At 33.0% G+C, this 14,075-nt stretch overlaps 1 long non-coding RNA gene across 1 annotated transcript; it reads right to left on the bottom strand.

Annotated features, from left to right (window-relative positions):
- Nucleotides 1-4,211: 4,211 nt before the first annotated feature.
- LOC131050801 (uncharacterized) lies at nucleotides 4,212-6,070 on the bottom strand. The gene is made up of 3 exons (XR_009371644.1): nucleotides 5,967-6,070; nucleotides 4,433-4,530; nucleotides 4,212-4,345 (listed from the first exon to the last, which is right to left on the bottom strand). It is a non-coding gene; the product is annotated as an uncharacterized LOC131050801 (long non-coding RNA).
- Nucleotides 6,071-14,075: the final 8,005 nt, after the last annotated feature.

The following is a 14,075-nucleotide window of genomic DNA, read 5'->3' as shown; positions in this document are numbered from 1 at the left end:
TTTGGTGATTGGATTTGATACTCCTTGGCGAGAGCTTTCCGACGAGCTATCACTCACGCTATTCGGAGTCCGATTGCTAATATATTTTAATGCCTGAAGTTTTATTAAAGTAACATTTAATTTAATTGTAAAATATTAAAGTGTTACTTTAATATTTATTTTATGGAGATATGTGTAAATCAAAGGGGCAACCAAGGGAGACATAAGTGAATATTTTAATATGTTATATATTGAACATGTTTTATCCCACATTGTTTGAGTGAGTTGGGTCGCCCCTTGGAGAAAGAATAAAAGGGAGCTTTTGTGGCTTCATTGGGCAGGTTGAATATGAGAAGAATTTGGTGTGTGAGTTGCAGATCCGTTATTGGCATTAGAGGACGTCTATCCTCTCTTGTGACATTCTAGACGTCATTCCCTTGGGGTTTGGCCTTTGGAATCCTCAGGCAGATTGGGTGCATTTTTCAGCCACAGGCAGCAACATTATTTGGTTGCATTTCCAGCTACAAGCAGCAGCATTATTTGGTTGCATTTCCAGCTACAGGCCGCGACACTATTCACGCGGGTACTATTCACGCAACACTATTCACGTGGGTACTATTCACGTGACACTATTCACGCGGCACTATTCACGCGGGTAGTATTCACCTGGCACTATTCACGCGGCACTATTCATCTGACACTATTCATGCAGCACTATTCATGTTACTGTAGCAGCAGAATTAGAAACTTTTGTTGGAACATTATGTCAAAATGCTGGAGTAATTAGTGAGTTGAAAATAACCTGCTTTGTATTTGAGTTTGTTAATTCTGAAAATAATATTATAACAGCAGTAGTTCAATTTTCAGCTTGCCTATTATTGTAAATTCTTTTTAGTTCATGTTATGTGGTTTCATACCTGTGCAAAGACTTAAAACAAAAAAAAAACATTGAAACATTAAACGGAGAAATAAGGAATTGGCTGCAAACTGTTTGACTAAATTCCTATCAGCAGTGGGGTTAGTTTTTCGGCATTCTAGGGTGCCCATTACATCTAACAAACCTCTAGGCCAACAACAAAGATTAGCAATCATCACATAGTAACTAAATGGTACAATGTTGTTCCAAGAATTACACTTATAAAATCAAATAGTGTTGTCACCATAATTATCTAAGGAGCACACTTGAGGCTCAATGTTATACCGAGGCATCTACCAACCCATCATGCACCTACCGATCACACCATGTAGTCATCCTAATATCAAGGAAACCACCTACAAGTGAAAGCATTGTTGGAAATGTTTTCATTGATGTCAAATTGTGTTTTGTTCAAGGGAGATTGTTGGAAATATAGTCATTGATGTCAGAGTGACATTGTTGGAAATATTGCATTGATGACAAAGGTTGTTGATGTCAAACTTTGAGCTCTCATTTGGACATTCAGAATTGACAACTTAAGGAGATGCTGCTGGAATGAACTCTGAGAGTTCTCTTGTTGCTGGTTGAGGACAAAAACCCTCTACTATGTTGGCGGTTTCGGTAGTGAAACATCTACGCTCGCTAGTTGGTGTGTTGAGATACAGATTACAGTGATTTTGAAAGAAATCTACCCTCGCAAGAATGGTAATATGTTTTTGAAAAATATGAAGATCTTTGAGATTTTGTGATGTTGCAAATTGCCCTCCTAGAGAGAAGCGCCATTCTTGCCTTGGCACGCGGGAGCTGATTGTGGAGATTTCTGAGCATTGTGGTCTGTAAATTCTTCTTACAGGGTGGCGTCTAGGTCCTCAAAGCATGCCCATAGCCTAGTTCGATTGGTGCTCAAATGTGACATTTACTTACACATTGGTGAATCGCCCCTGTGGAATTTCTTGCTTCCAGCTTGTTGTTGCAGACTTACTGAGATACATTTCTGAGTATTTTGAGCCTTGGTTATTGTGTTTATGATTGGTGATAAGTTGGAAACTTCATGGCAGATCTGTAGCTACTTGTATGAGCATTTTGAAGGAGATTTTAAAGGTGTATCAGACCTAATACAGTGAGTAGAGTTACCTTTCTAAAGGTGTTTCATGCTTAGACTTTCTTGTCAAGTGTTTACTTCTTGTAATACAAAGTTGAAAGACAAAAATTTCTGACTTGAAGCTCTTATATTTCAGATTTGATGAGGTTTAAGTTGTAGTTCCACAATCCATGTAGAGTGTGATTTAAGCTTCTGGATTTGAGGTTTAAGTTGCTTTCTAGATGCATGTTTGCTTTCAATGCTTGGGAAACAATCAGATCAGATTATTGCTTGCAATTCCTTTGTAATGGTAAACCATTGCATGCTACACTTTACGTCAGCCAAAAAAATGAACATGTCAGTTGTATCGCATTTGAAGGCATGAACATGAGTGTTTGAGGATACAAACACACAACACCTAGACACATGCCCAATATCAGAACACAATCACCTGACACTTGGACACCACTAACCCCAGGACCAAAGTTATCAATATCAGTTCAAGTTTGTCAAGGATGATCCTGTAGCCTTCTTGAGTCCATTTCCAGCATTCATTTCTTGACCAAACATGCTCTATCCTAATTCTGAGTTTATTTTTATAGTTTAATTCATTTCTTATACCTGTCCAAGTTCACACACTTTGATATATAAGATCATATCTGAATATTCCTCTCAGTGTTGCATTTTATTAGAAATCTCATTTATTTAATAAAGTGAACATATGAAAGTAAACTTTAATTTAAATAAACACTCAGAGGTTAAAATCTGCTCTTTCATAGGGCCAGGATCTGAAGTTGACTGCTGTTAAGAAAAATTTAATGTCCACAAACATGATACAGGAACAAGTTAAGAGAAGACAAGACAAGGAATGATAAGAAAAGATGATCCTTGGTTGAGAAAGAAATTAATGTCAACCAAAGTCCAAGCTCCTGGCTATATAATTAGAAGAATGGATGGGATGCAACCGCAAGCCACAAAAAATTACAACCAAACTATCAAAGCACTATAGCAGTTTCATTTGGGTTACTGCTGAAAATTAACAGAAACACATTTCTTAAGTTAGTGGAACATGAAAAAAATATTGATGTCATGCTTTTGGATGATGAACCAATAATTTTTTTGGAGATTTGACAAGTCTGTTAGCAAATGTCCTCAGTTTGGTTAATATAGCTGGAACCAATTGGGTTGTGCTGTTTTATATGATGAAACAAGAAAAATTGTTATGATCAAAAGACTTTGACTAAACTAAACAAAACATCTTTAGAAGCTTCGCCATTTAAATTAAGAATGACAAACACTTCAGAAAACATCCTTTAAGAAGCTTAAGCCAACAACTGTTACTTGATGCCAGTTAACTCTTAGAATTGATTTTGCAGTAATTGTTCTATAAAGTGAAAGATCATACAATGCAATATAGGGAGATCTTGGCTCAAATCAGTTGCAGTGATTCACAATTAAAATGAGAGAACAATTGTTTTCAAGTGTGATCAGCATGACTCGTGATAGATATTCATAAATAAAGTCATAATTGATGAGCTCACTATGTTGTATATCATATGGTGTTCATGATGATCACTAATATGTAGTTTTTTCTTCTAATATCATTTCTTTAGCCAAAAATAAATGGTTGTCTATCTTAATTGTTCCCTGCAATTTAGAGCCTGAATGAAAAGGATTAATTCAAAGTTTAGAGCTAGACCATCTTGAAGTGTTGATCGTTAGGTTTTTGCGTTGTTGAACTTTCAGACATGCTAGCTACCAATGGAAGCATGGCAAATCCCATCTGTAGCATCATTCCTACATTGCTTCCTAGAGATTTACTAGGTGCCATTGTTGGATAGTATACCAATACATATAAAAAAGCCAAGCTGAATGTTGTGAGTACATTACAGCGTGTTTATAGATTGGTCTAACTTTTTTATATACATACGTTGCATGTTTTATATTGTCCATGTTAGAACATAATGTTTATAGTACAGTTTGGTGTTCCACACCCCTACTCTTATAGGATTCCCTATTTTGTTTTTTCTAGTTTTAATGTTGATAGGTTATTAAGGGAAGTGTCTTTGGTGACCACGAGTCATTTACGTCCAATTTCAGAGTATTAAAAAAGCCACATCAACATTCCCAAAAGTGCATCATGCACATTAATTTTCTTTGATCAGAAAGAAAATGTTATTTAATAAATATGACACTCAGAAAAGAAAGCATCAAAAAAAAGTGTTTTGCAAATAGAGGACTATGGACCTGAGTAGCTTGAGATTGATGCAAGACAGTTTCCATCTGTCCTCGAGCACTTTGAACATAGCCTACTACTTTACCAGCTAACCTGCCAGCCGCTCTAGCAATCCTCGGTACATCTTTTGTCCCTGCAATCAGACAAGGAAGTTTAGAGATACCATAATTAATAAGAAACCATGATAAGAAAATATACAAGAGAAGGACATTTCTCCCACCAATAACAGCAACGGTTGCTCCCAAAAGTAGCAGCACCTCTCCAGAGGAGAAACCAAACATTGTCTCATGCAGAGATACAACAATATGGACTCAAAATCTGCAACCAGACCAAAATCTAAAGTCAATATGATATTAAAATAATATAAGTTTATATAAACACACATTAAAATGTTTATATAAACATTTCTAATCTAATAGTCCTGTACATATTTGTTATAACATTAAGTTATAACCATTGTATGTAACTCCCCATTTTGATAAAATAAATAAACAATGAGCCCAAACATACTGTGCAAGCCTCGTTCCTCTCTCAATCTCATTCTTTATTGATCGATCCTACTAACATATGAGACAATCAAATAGAATAATCTGACTTACAACCGCCTTCACAATGTACTATTAGATTTTAAGAATCAAAATTAGCCTATCAAAAATAAATTGAATAAATTCATACATTAAAATTTTATTCTTCTGCAAACCGGATGTGTAGAAAGAACTAGAAGTTTAGAAACAGACTAAATTTCCAATGCAAATGTGAAAATCTATTTTAAACATTAGCGAAAAGATGGATGGACAGGTTCAATAGAAACTGGGCAATATCTCCTATTTACTCCAGAATAAATAAGCTGATAATAATCATAAGCTGATTATCATATCCCTGCAATAAACATAAAAAAGAAATACAATATGAACTAAACAATAATACATCTGTTCCCTTTTCTCTGAAAATTTGTCTTTCCCTTCCCTCAAGAGGTTATAACAGGTGTCAAGGATGCTTTAGACCTGAATATTGTATGTTCAATTCATAAAAAACCAACTTCAGCCTATCCATTAAACATGGAATCAATTCTAAGCTGATCTAGCAATTTAGAAGCCAGATTAAGCTTCTAATGCAAATGCAATTGTATATGAACACTGGCGACCATCATGGTTTGCTTAGTGGAGACTCATGTTCATCAGCGAGAATCATGTTACAGGTTTAAATGTTAAACTGGTAAACAATTGCATCCAATTATAGATATTGTGTACCCAAAAGATGAGTGCAAGAGGAAATCCTCGGTGACTTTGACAATATAGATACCTCTTAGTCATGGCATTATCATCCATAGTTTTAATTCAATTTTGAAGTAGTTTTCAATGGTTGAAACCCCAAATTTGCCGGCTAGTTTGGTCCGACATTTATCCAAGAATGATCAGAGACTGCTCTTGTACCCTAGCCTAACGAATTCAATGAAGAAGAATGCCAGGATAGCTAAAATTAACGCAAAGAATGATCAGAGACTGCTCTTGTACCCTAGCCTAACGAATTCAATGAAGAAGAATGCCAGGATAGCTAAAATTAATGCAAAGGATTGAATCCTGGAGAGCTCAATTTTTCATGTCATTTTGGGCGATCTATTAGTAAATTTCGTAGGGTTTTCATCACTGCACAATTTTATTCGGCAGGGTAAACAATCCTTTACTCTGCCTCTTCATCTATTACCACATACGTGTAAAAATATAAATAAATAATAAAGAGGTACAAAGAATTACCTGCAGGAAGAATTATGTCTTCATTCAGTCGCTATTATTTGATCCTCTGCTTTGCCTCTTCATCTTCTACCGTTAAAAAAAAACAAAAAAACCAAATAATAGATGAAAATAATTGACAGACAGATCATTGTGCAAACAAACTCTTACAAGAAAAATGAAAAATCTTTGAAAAAAATCAGAAGGTTATCTGTACCGATGTGCCATTCCCCGCTCCATGGCATTTTGAATTTTCTTTACCGTTGTAGATTAGTTTGGAACATTCTCTCAATACGATTGTAGGTTGTTTAGTTTCAAACATTCTCAAATCGCTATGTGAATACATGTTTAAACAAATTAATAGCTTTTATGTATTAAAAAAAATTAATTAATTTATATGTAATTTGTTTTTTTATATTAAGATTTTCATATAAAATTAATTAATATTTTAGATGTGTAATAGATTTGTTATATATATATAATTGATTAAAAAAATTCATTTGTAAGAGTATTAGTAGAGAAAATACTAAATCTTAGAAGCAATGTACAATGGTGGTATGATTCTCTATGGTTTGACAGACAATTATTAGCAATGACATGTTACAATTACACAAACTCAAAGATTTTTTTCATCTAACTTAATCAAAACTTTTAGAAATAATATCAACATTGTTCCAACCAAAAATAAATACCCATCATCAAACGTTGTTCTTAAGTATGTAATATACAAAAACTAAGGCAAAGATTCTTAGAAATTTAAATAGAACACAATAAATTTTTAACAATGAAAAGTTTTTTTGGATTCAAATATGTTTATGTTCATTTCTTTTCTTACCTGGTAATTTTGAGGAGAAGTGAATACCAATGACAATACTGACTTTCAAAATATTTTAAAATCCATGTGCATGCTCTTAAGTTATAGCTAACAATCTAATTCTCTGCAAGGCACCCACTTCATGTACCCTCTCCACACCTCTTCCTTCCATACTATTTTTGTTTTTCCATATTTTTGTATACTTGTTATATTTTATTATTTAGCAATACGAAGTATCCTAATTTTCAAGATTTCATCTTAAAAAAATAAGTCTCTACTCATAGCTTTATTATTAAATTAAATTGCACTCACTCGGGTTCATTCAAAGTGATTGTAGAACTTATATAATACAATTCTTTTACAGGTAGAATATTTACAAAGAGAAAAAGTTATAATGTGTTCAAAGAACTTACTAATTAATATCTAGGTCTTATGTTATGCATATTAAGACATGCTTATGTTTGTTAGGCCTTAATGCCCAAAGGACTTAATAATGCCTAGAGGTCTTATGTTATGCTATTAGGACTTGTGCCTATTAGGGATTACATCTATGTTTTAGCCACTGAGTGGTGTCATTGAAATGCACACTCCCCCTCAATGGCATCATCCAAGGCCAAGAATTGATCTAATTTTAAGTAGTCAAAAGACCAAATTGCTTATTTTCTTACATTTTTCAATCAATATCTATCAACAAAACATATTTGTCCTCTCAATTCAAGCATAGCAATTATATTGCTAGGTGTAATAATTTAATCAACATAATTTTAACTATCTTTGTAGAGATGTATAAATTATCATATGATATACACATAAATTAGTAGGAATTTCACATAATGTCATAGATTATGTCTAATTGTTAGTAATAGTAGCAATGATATACAAAAAATGATTTATTCTTCTTCAAATATGAAATCTCTAGGCGTAAATTAAATTTGATAGATGATAAGCTCTTTTATTTATGTTGAGATCACAAATTACCATCAATTCAAGGTATATGATTATTTAAGTCCCCTAGATGAAATCACAACATGATGCGCACTTGAAATTCTCTAGAATGAAATTCAACCTTTTAGAATGAATCATACTTAAATAATGTCACATAATTACCTAAGGAGGTGAAAATGTATTCCACGCTTTATCAAATAAATCTACATTTATTTTGCAAATCACAAAAGTATTGAAATGTTAACCTAGTCCAAAACTTGATGATGCAAGTAGTTTAAAAAAATAAGTAAATAAAGTGAATTTACATGTAGTAAATGATTAGCACAACCTAATTGATCCTAAGACCATGTTAGAAATTAGAATATTAGGATACTAATCATTACAGACAAAATCTAAAATAAAATAAAAATGAGAACCATATAAATATATATTTTACACATTACACAAGATATACATGCAGAAACCATTTTGAATAAAAAACCCCATAAATTATCATTTTATTAAAACACTTACAACTAGTATTAAAAATAGATTGAATTAGGGACACACCTCTACATATGTTCACATGGCCAATAATGTCTTAGTGTTTATAGTGATACAATTCACTATAAATATTCAAATTCACTATACTCTCAAATGAGATAAAACCTCATTAAATATAGAAGGGTAGAAAAATACATTGAGGGTATTAGTCACGCCTATTCAAATCAACCATTCACAAATAATCAACAATCTAATATTATTTAGATTATTAATTTTAAATGGTATATGATTTATAAAGTAAGGTTTTATAACCCTATATTATAATAATATATAAATCTTATAAGGGTATGAGCTCTCATAACATCATGTTTTAACAATTATCACCTAAACCCTTCCCCTGTGCACTTGATATCATATTGGCATCCATTGTCCATGTTAGGATTAAGGTGCCTCAAGCTTTGCAAGTACTAGCATATATCTATATATTTTATGTCTACTAATGTCAAGTCAACTTGTGACACTTATCGATTGAGGTAGAATCCTACATGGAGGTTATTGTATGACATTTAAACTATAATTGTGGAAGTACATGGCTCACTTGGTGGATCCCAGTGTAGGCTAATTTACAGTCACATTTGTCCTAGGTTGTAGGAGTTCATTTTATTACAAGTTATGACAACACAATGACAAATTATGATAAACTATGACAACCTATATGATAGTGTAAGAGTCATGGCCAGTGAAATTGGGGTTGGTGGTAATCTTGCATGTGTTAGGTGTTATGCAAATCAAGTGGGATTTATTACATTCATGCAAATTTCTTACATGTTGAGATTAGAGCTATCTTGCATAAGTAAAAGAAGATAGGTGTCTTGCATGTTCACCTTTTTGTTTGCATACGTGTAGTAAAGAGGATGATGGCATGTGACATTTCTATGTGTAGTTTGGAGTGTTTTGTTTGAGGTTTTTACAAGTATTTTTTATGTTGTTGAATTCACTCGAGGAGACTATTATTATGTGAAGACTTCTAAAAGAGATATCTCTAAAATTGTATTGTAACCATTTGATTTATTTTAATGTATTATGTTATGCTCTAGATTATGGGATTCTTCTCTCAAAAGGGTTTTCCCTGCGTATACAATGTTTTATGGTGTTGTTTTGCATGTTTATATGTATTATTGTGCATCTTCTTTTAGTAACTATTTAAGGGTTTGAAAAGAATTTTTTTGCACAACTTTCCTCATTAAATCAATGGGGGAAGCTATTTTCACTATACTACTTCCTTTCAACCCATGGACTACCTATATATTCACTTCAAAATGAAATTGAAGTTAGATGTTGATTTCCTCACAAGGTCTCTCTCTAGAGACATACACAGAGAATTTCTACCTAGATAACTCCTTATCTAAATAAGAAATAAAAGTATTGGTTAGCTAAGTTTTGTTAAGAATACTGTTATCCACAATATATTTCTCCAGGAATAGAGATCCAAACATACCTAAGTACAAAGTGTTAGAGTAAAATGTTTTATTTACTTAATTAATTTAATCATATTGATTAATTCATTAATTAAGTCACCTTTTCTTTTTTCACTTAAGCTAAAATTTAGGAAACTTTTTTAGGCATTTAATAATTATTTTATTTCATCCATTCATCCCTTAGGGTTTCCTTTAGGGTTTTGATCTCCTTCATTAAATGATTGATCTCATTGTAACTATTCATTCTAGCAAGTTAATTCAATTTTTATTCCTTCTTGCAATTGTCTGCAATTATTCTTGCACTCTCTTGTTTGTTGGTTTTTCTCTTGTGTGTGGTAAGTATTTGCATGCAAGTGATTATTGAGCATTGTGGAATTCATCAATCATGAATTCTAACATGGTATCAGAGCTCCAGACCTAATGCACCCTATTTGTCAAATTTGATATTTTCCTTACAGCGAAGTTTTTTGTGCATCTTGGGTCAATTTGAATCTCAAAATCAGATCTGTGAGGGTTTGAAAATTTTGTTTTTTGGAGCAATTTAGGAAAAAAAGGACATAACGGTTGGCTTCCGAAGATCGATTCCCCAATTTTTAATATATAATTTGCTATATTTCGGCATCAGAGGCACAGGAGGCAAAAAAAATCATTATGGGTTGTATGGCCTAATTTATGGATGTGTAGTTAGCAGCTACTCCTACAGCGGTTAGCAAATGCTACCACTACGGTGAGCAGGCCGCTTCCGCAACAGTTGAAGTCAAGTCGCTAGGATTACCATCCGCCACTGCCTCGCGCCACCTCCGCCCTATCACCACCAGCGACGCCACTAGTTTCTTTTTTTTAAGCCTAATTGGTTTTTTTGTCGAATCGAGAGCAAACAAAGGCATTTTTCGACAAACCATAGAACGTCGAAAATCAATTTCCAAGCCTGATCCTTTTCTGAAGCTACAAATTTTCTTTTTAACTAATTCATACATTTACCCACTTAAGATTTTGCAGACAAAAGCAGTAGAACATGATGAACGTACACAATAGTTCGGAAGAAGATAAGAGAAAACATATGGAATATGGTCTTTGATCTCTCTCTTTCTCTATAGCCCTTGCTAGAATGAATATCCTTGTAAATTTTCCTCCAAACTTCATCCTTTTTACACGATAAAGTTTCAGGGATTGCACGTCGTAGACATGGTGCATTCCTTCCTATATTCTTTTCTCCCACATTCTTTTAGCCTCTACTCAAGAGTCCCCTCTCCTTAGGTCACAAAAATCCCTATATCCTTTATTGATTGATGGTTATACATCACCTATTCAAGAGCTCTCATTGTGGCGCAAGCAAGGAAGACATTGACAAAGGTAGAATCTGGACTTTCACCTACCAGTTCTGTTTGTTTGAAATTTTGTATAGCCTTCTCATTAAATCCCTTTTGTGCTTGTTGCAATCACTGCATTTATTGAGATGGCATCGTGCTTTAGCATTTTGGGTTGTGGCTTCCATCAAAAGGATTTTTGATATCTTGTAATCATTGCATTATATGCGATGAGATATATTTGAGGCATTTTGTCAAACATTTCATGGACCCTGAAAACGCTTCCCTAAGCTGCATGCATGTCCCTCGAGACATTTAGGATTTCCATACTTCTATCATGACACTCCATCCTATGTCATATCCTCATTGACAACTATTTTGAAAGATTATATGGATGTCCATACCTGCATTGTAACTTTGTCTCCCACGTGAGGTGTGACATTTTCTCCTAGCAATCATGCATGCCTTAGCAAAGTGAACGCAGGTATTCTGGTTCCAAAATCATGTGTTATTAACTCTTTCAAAAAATTACAGTCATAGCTTTCATGATCAACGATCTGTAATGCATCTATAACTTCATGTTAGTCGACTTTTCGTGTTACGTTAGTGCGTTTTTGAAGCCAGAATAGTTGTGGCCTAGCAAAGTTTAGACAATATTTGGTGCGTGGCATTTTTATGCTTGAGAGTCACCACAATAGTCTTAAGTACCTTCTCAATCAAAATGATTTAAATGAAAGATAAGTGGGTTAGCAAGGTGAAAAACATGATATACATATTGAATATGTAAAAGATTGATGCATTATTTAGAGATCCACTCTACATTCTATTTTTAAAATATCTATTGGCCAGGTTATCATCATCATATCTAAATATGTCAAGAATGATTTTACTACTAAGTTGTTGGATGGAAAAGTACAAGATGACAAGTTCAAAATGGTTGGAGACTTTACATAAATAGAGGATATATTTTATCCTACAGTCAAAGATGAAGGAAACTATTTTAAGGTCCATGCATGATACTCCATTCGCTAGGCATCTCGGGTATTTAAGATATAGAAATAGATCAAGTAGAGATTCTCCTAGAAATGAATGAAAATGGATGCGTTCAAGAACATTAAGGAATGTGCATCTTGCTAGTAGAACAAGTAAAACAAGTCTATCCCACAAGCCTACATCAACCATTGCTCATTCTTAAGAAAAAATGGGATAGTATATCTATGTACTTTATCACTAGATTACCCAGATAATTGGCAAAGATTGCATCTTTTTGGTGGTGGACAAACTCACCAAGTACATATATTTTAATGCCATATCCTCTTACTCCGAGACTTCCCAAAATGCTAATTTATTCTTCAAGAAGTTTTTTAGATTACATGGTTTACCTAAGAACATTGTTAGTGACAATATAGTAGGTTTTTGAATCCCTTTTGGCAAGAACAAAGCTCACCCCTAACACAAGTTTTCACACCCAAACAAATGAACAAGTTTTAATTGTCAACAAATAGATTGAAGAGTACATTAGAAATTGCATATTTGGATAGCAAACAACTTAGGTCAAGTGGTTACAGTTAGGAGAACATTGTTATAATAGCTCCTACCATATATCCATAGGTATGTCACTTTTCATGGCTTTGTAAAGATATAATGCTCTAACCTTTATGGATCTTGCAATCATAGAAAACAAGGTTCTTAGAGCAATGGATTTGATCAAGCAAAGTCAAGAGGTATTGAAATCCATTAAAAACCATATTCAATATGCTCAAATTCAATAGAATCTCTATGTAAACTAGTAACTGCTAAAAGAGCTTTTGAAATTAGAGACGTGGTTTACCTAAACCTACAACACTATAGGTAGTCTTCTTTGAGAAAGAAGGGATTAGAGAAGTTAAAATCTATATTCTATGGCCCTTACAAGATTATAAGAAAGGTGGGAGAAGTAGTTCATCTTCTCCATTTCAAACCCATAAAACTTCATGTAACAAACTTTTTGTCATCATTATTAAGAGTTCTTAAAAAATATGACATGATGACCCTCTATACATTTATATACATTTTAATCCTTTTAGGTTAATGGATTATTCATTTCCATTGTAAAGAATTTATGTTTAAATCATAGTAAGGAGTTTACATAAATATAGCATTTTTTATTAATTTCCATCTCTATTAAAAAAATTGTAGTATCGTCCCATATTTTAAATATAATGTTCTTGTTAAAATTGAGTTTACAAGGCTTAATGTGATTAAATATGATTAATATGTTGCCATATTTTATGATTTGTTGTTAGTTATCAAATATGGAATAGTGTTAATATGTTGCAAGTCAATACTTTTTTTAATAATTGTGTGAATTGTATTAGTAAATGATATTTTTGTAATACTTTTTTAAATAATCTAATGTGAATTGCATTCATAAAATGAGTGAATTTTACTTTGTGCATTATTAATTTTATTAACAATTCATAATTTATTTATTTTGTTTTTACCTCTAGAGGTATCCCCACGACTCAGCCCAGTGTCCAATCCGCCTTACCTTGGTCTTACTTATTGTCAAGTTGTGGTCAGGAAGGCGTTGAAGTAAAGAAGGGGGCTCTTACCTTTAGAGGTATCCCCACAACTCAACCCAGTGTCCAAGCCGCTTTATAGCCTTGGTCTTACTTATTGCTAAGTTGGGATCAGGATTGAGTTAAATCAAAGAAGGGGGCTTATGTTGTGAGTAATGATAAATTTATTTTCAAAATTATAGTTTTTAATTTTAGGATTGATATTAAATTTAATAAATTCATAAATAAAACTTACTATAAAAAATGCAAAAAAAAACCGAGACATAAACCTTAAAAAATGGCATTGGTCTATTGACCTTTCTTTAATCTATAAAAAAATACAACCTTAAAGATTGACCATGGCCATGAACGTGGAAGTTTGTTTGGTCTTCCCTAATTGACCTAACACAACTACAAACTGACACAACACAACCACAAAATAACACAACACAACCACAAAATGACACAACACAACACACATTTTATTTTATTTATAACAAAAATTATTTACACAGTTTTAAAATATGCAACTTAAATATGATTAATATGTTGTCATATTTTATGAT

The sequence above is a fragment of the Cryptomeria japonica genome, chromosome 2 (genome assembly GCF_030272615.1).
Source record: "Cryptomeria japonica chromosome 2, Sugi_1.0, whole genome shotgun sequence".
NCBI classification, from domain to species: Eukaryota; Viridiplantae; Streptophyta; class Pinopsida; order Cupressales; family Cupressaceae; genus Cryptomeria; species Cryptomeria japonica.
This window is presented reverse-complemented; position numbering and strand designations above follow the sequence as displayed.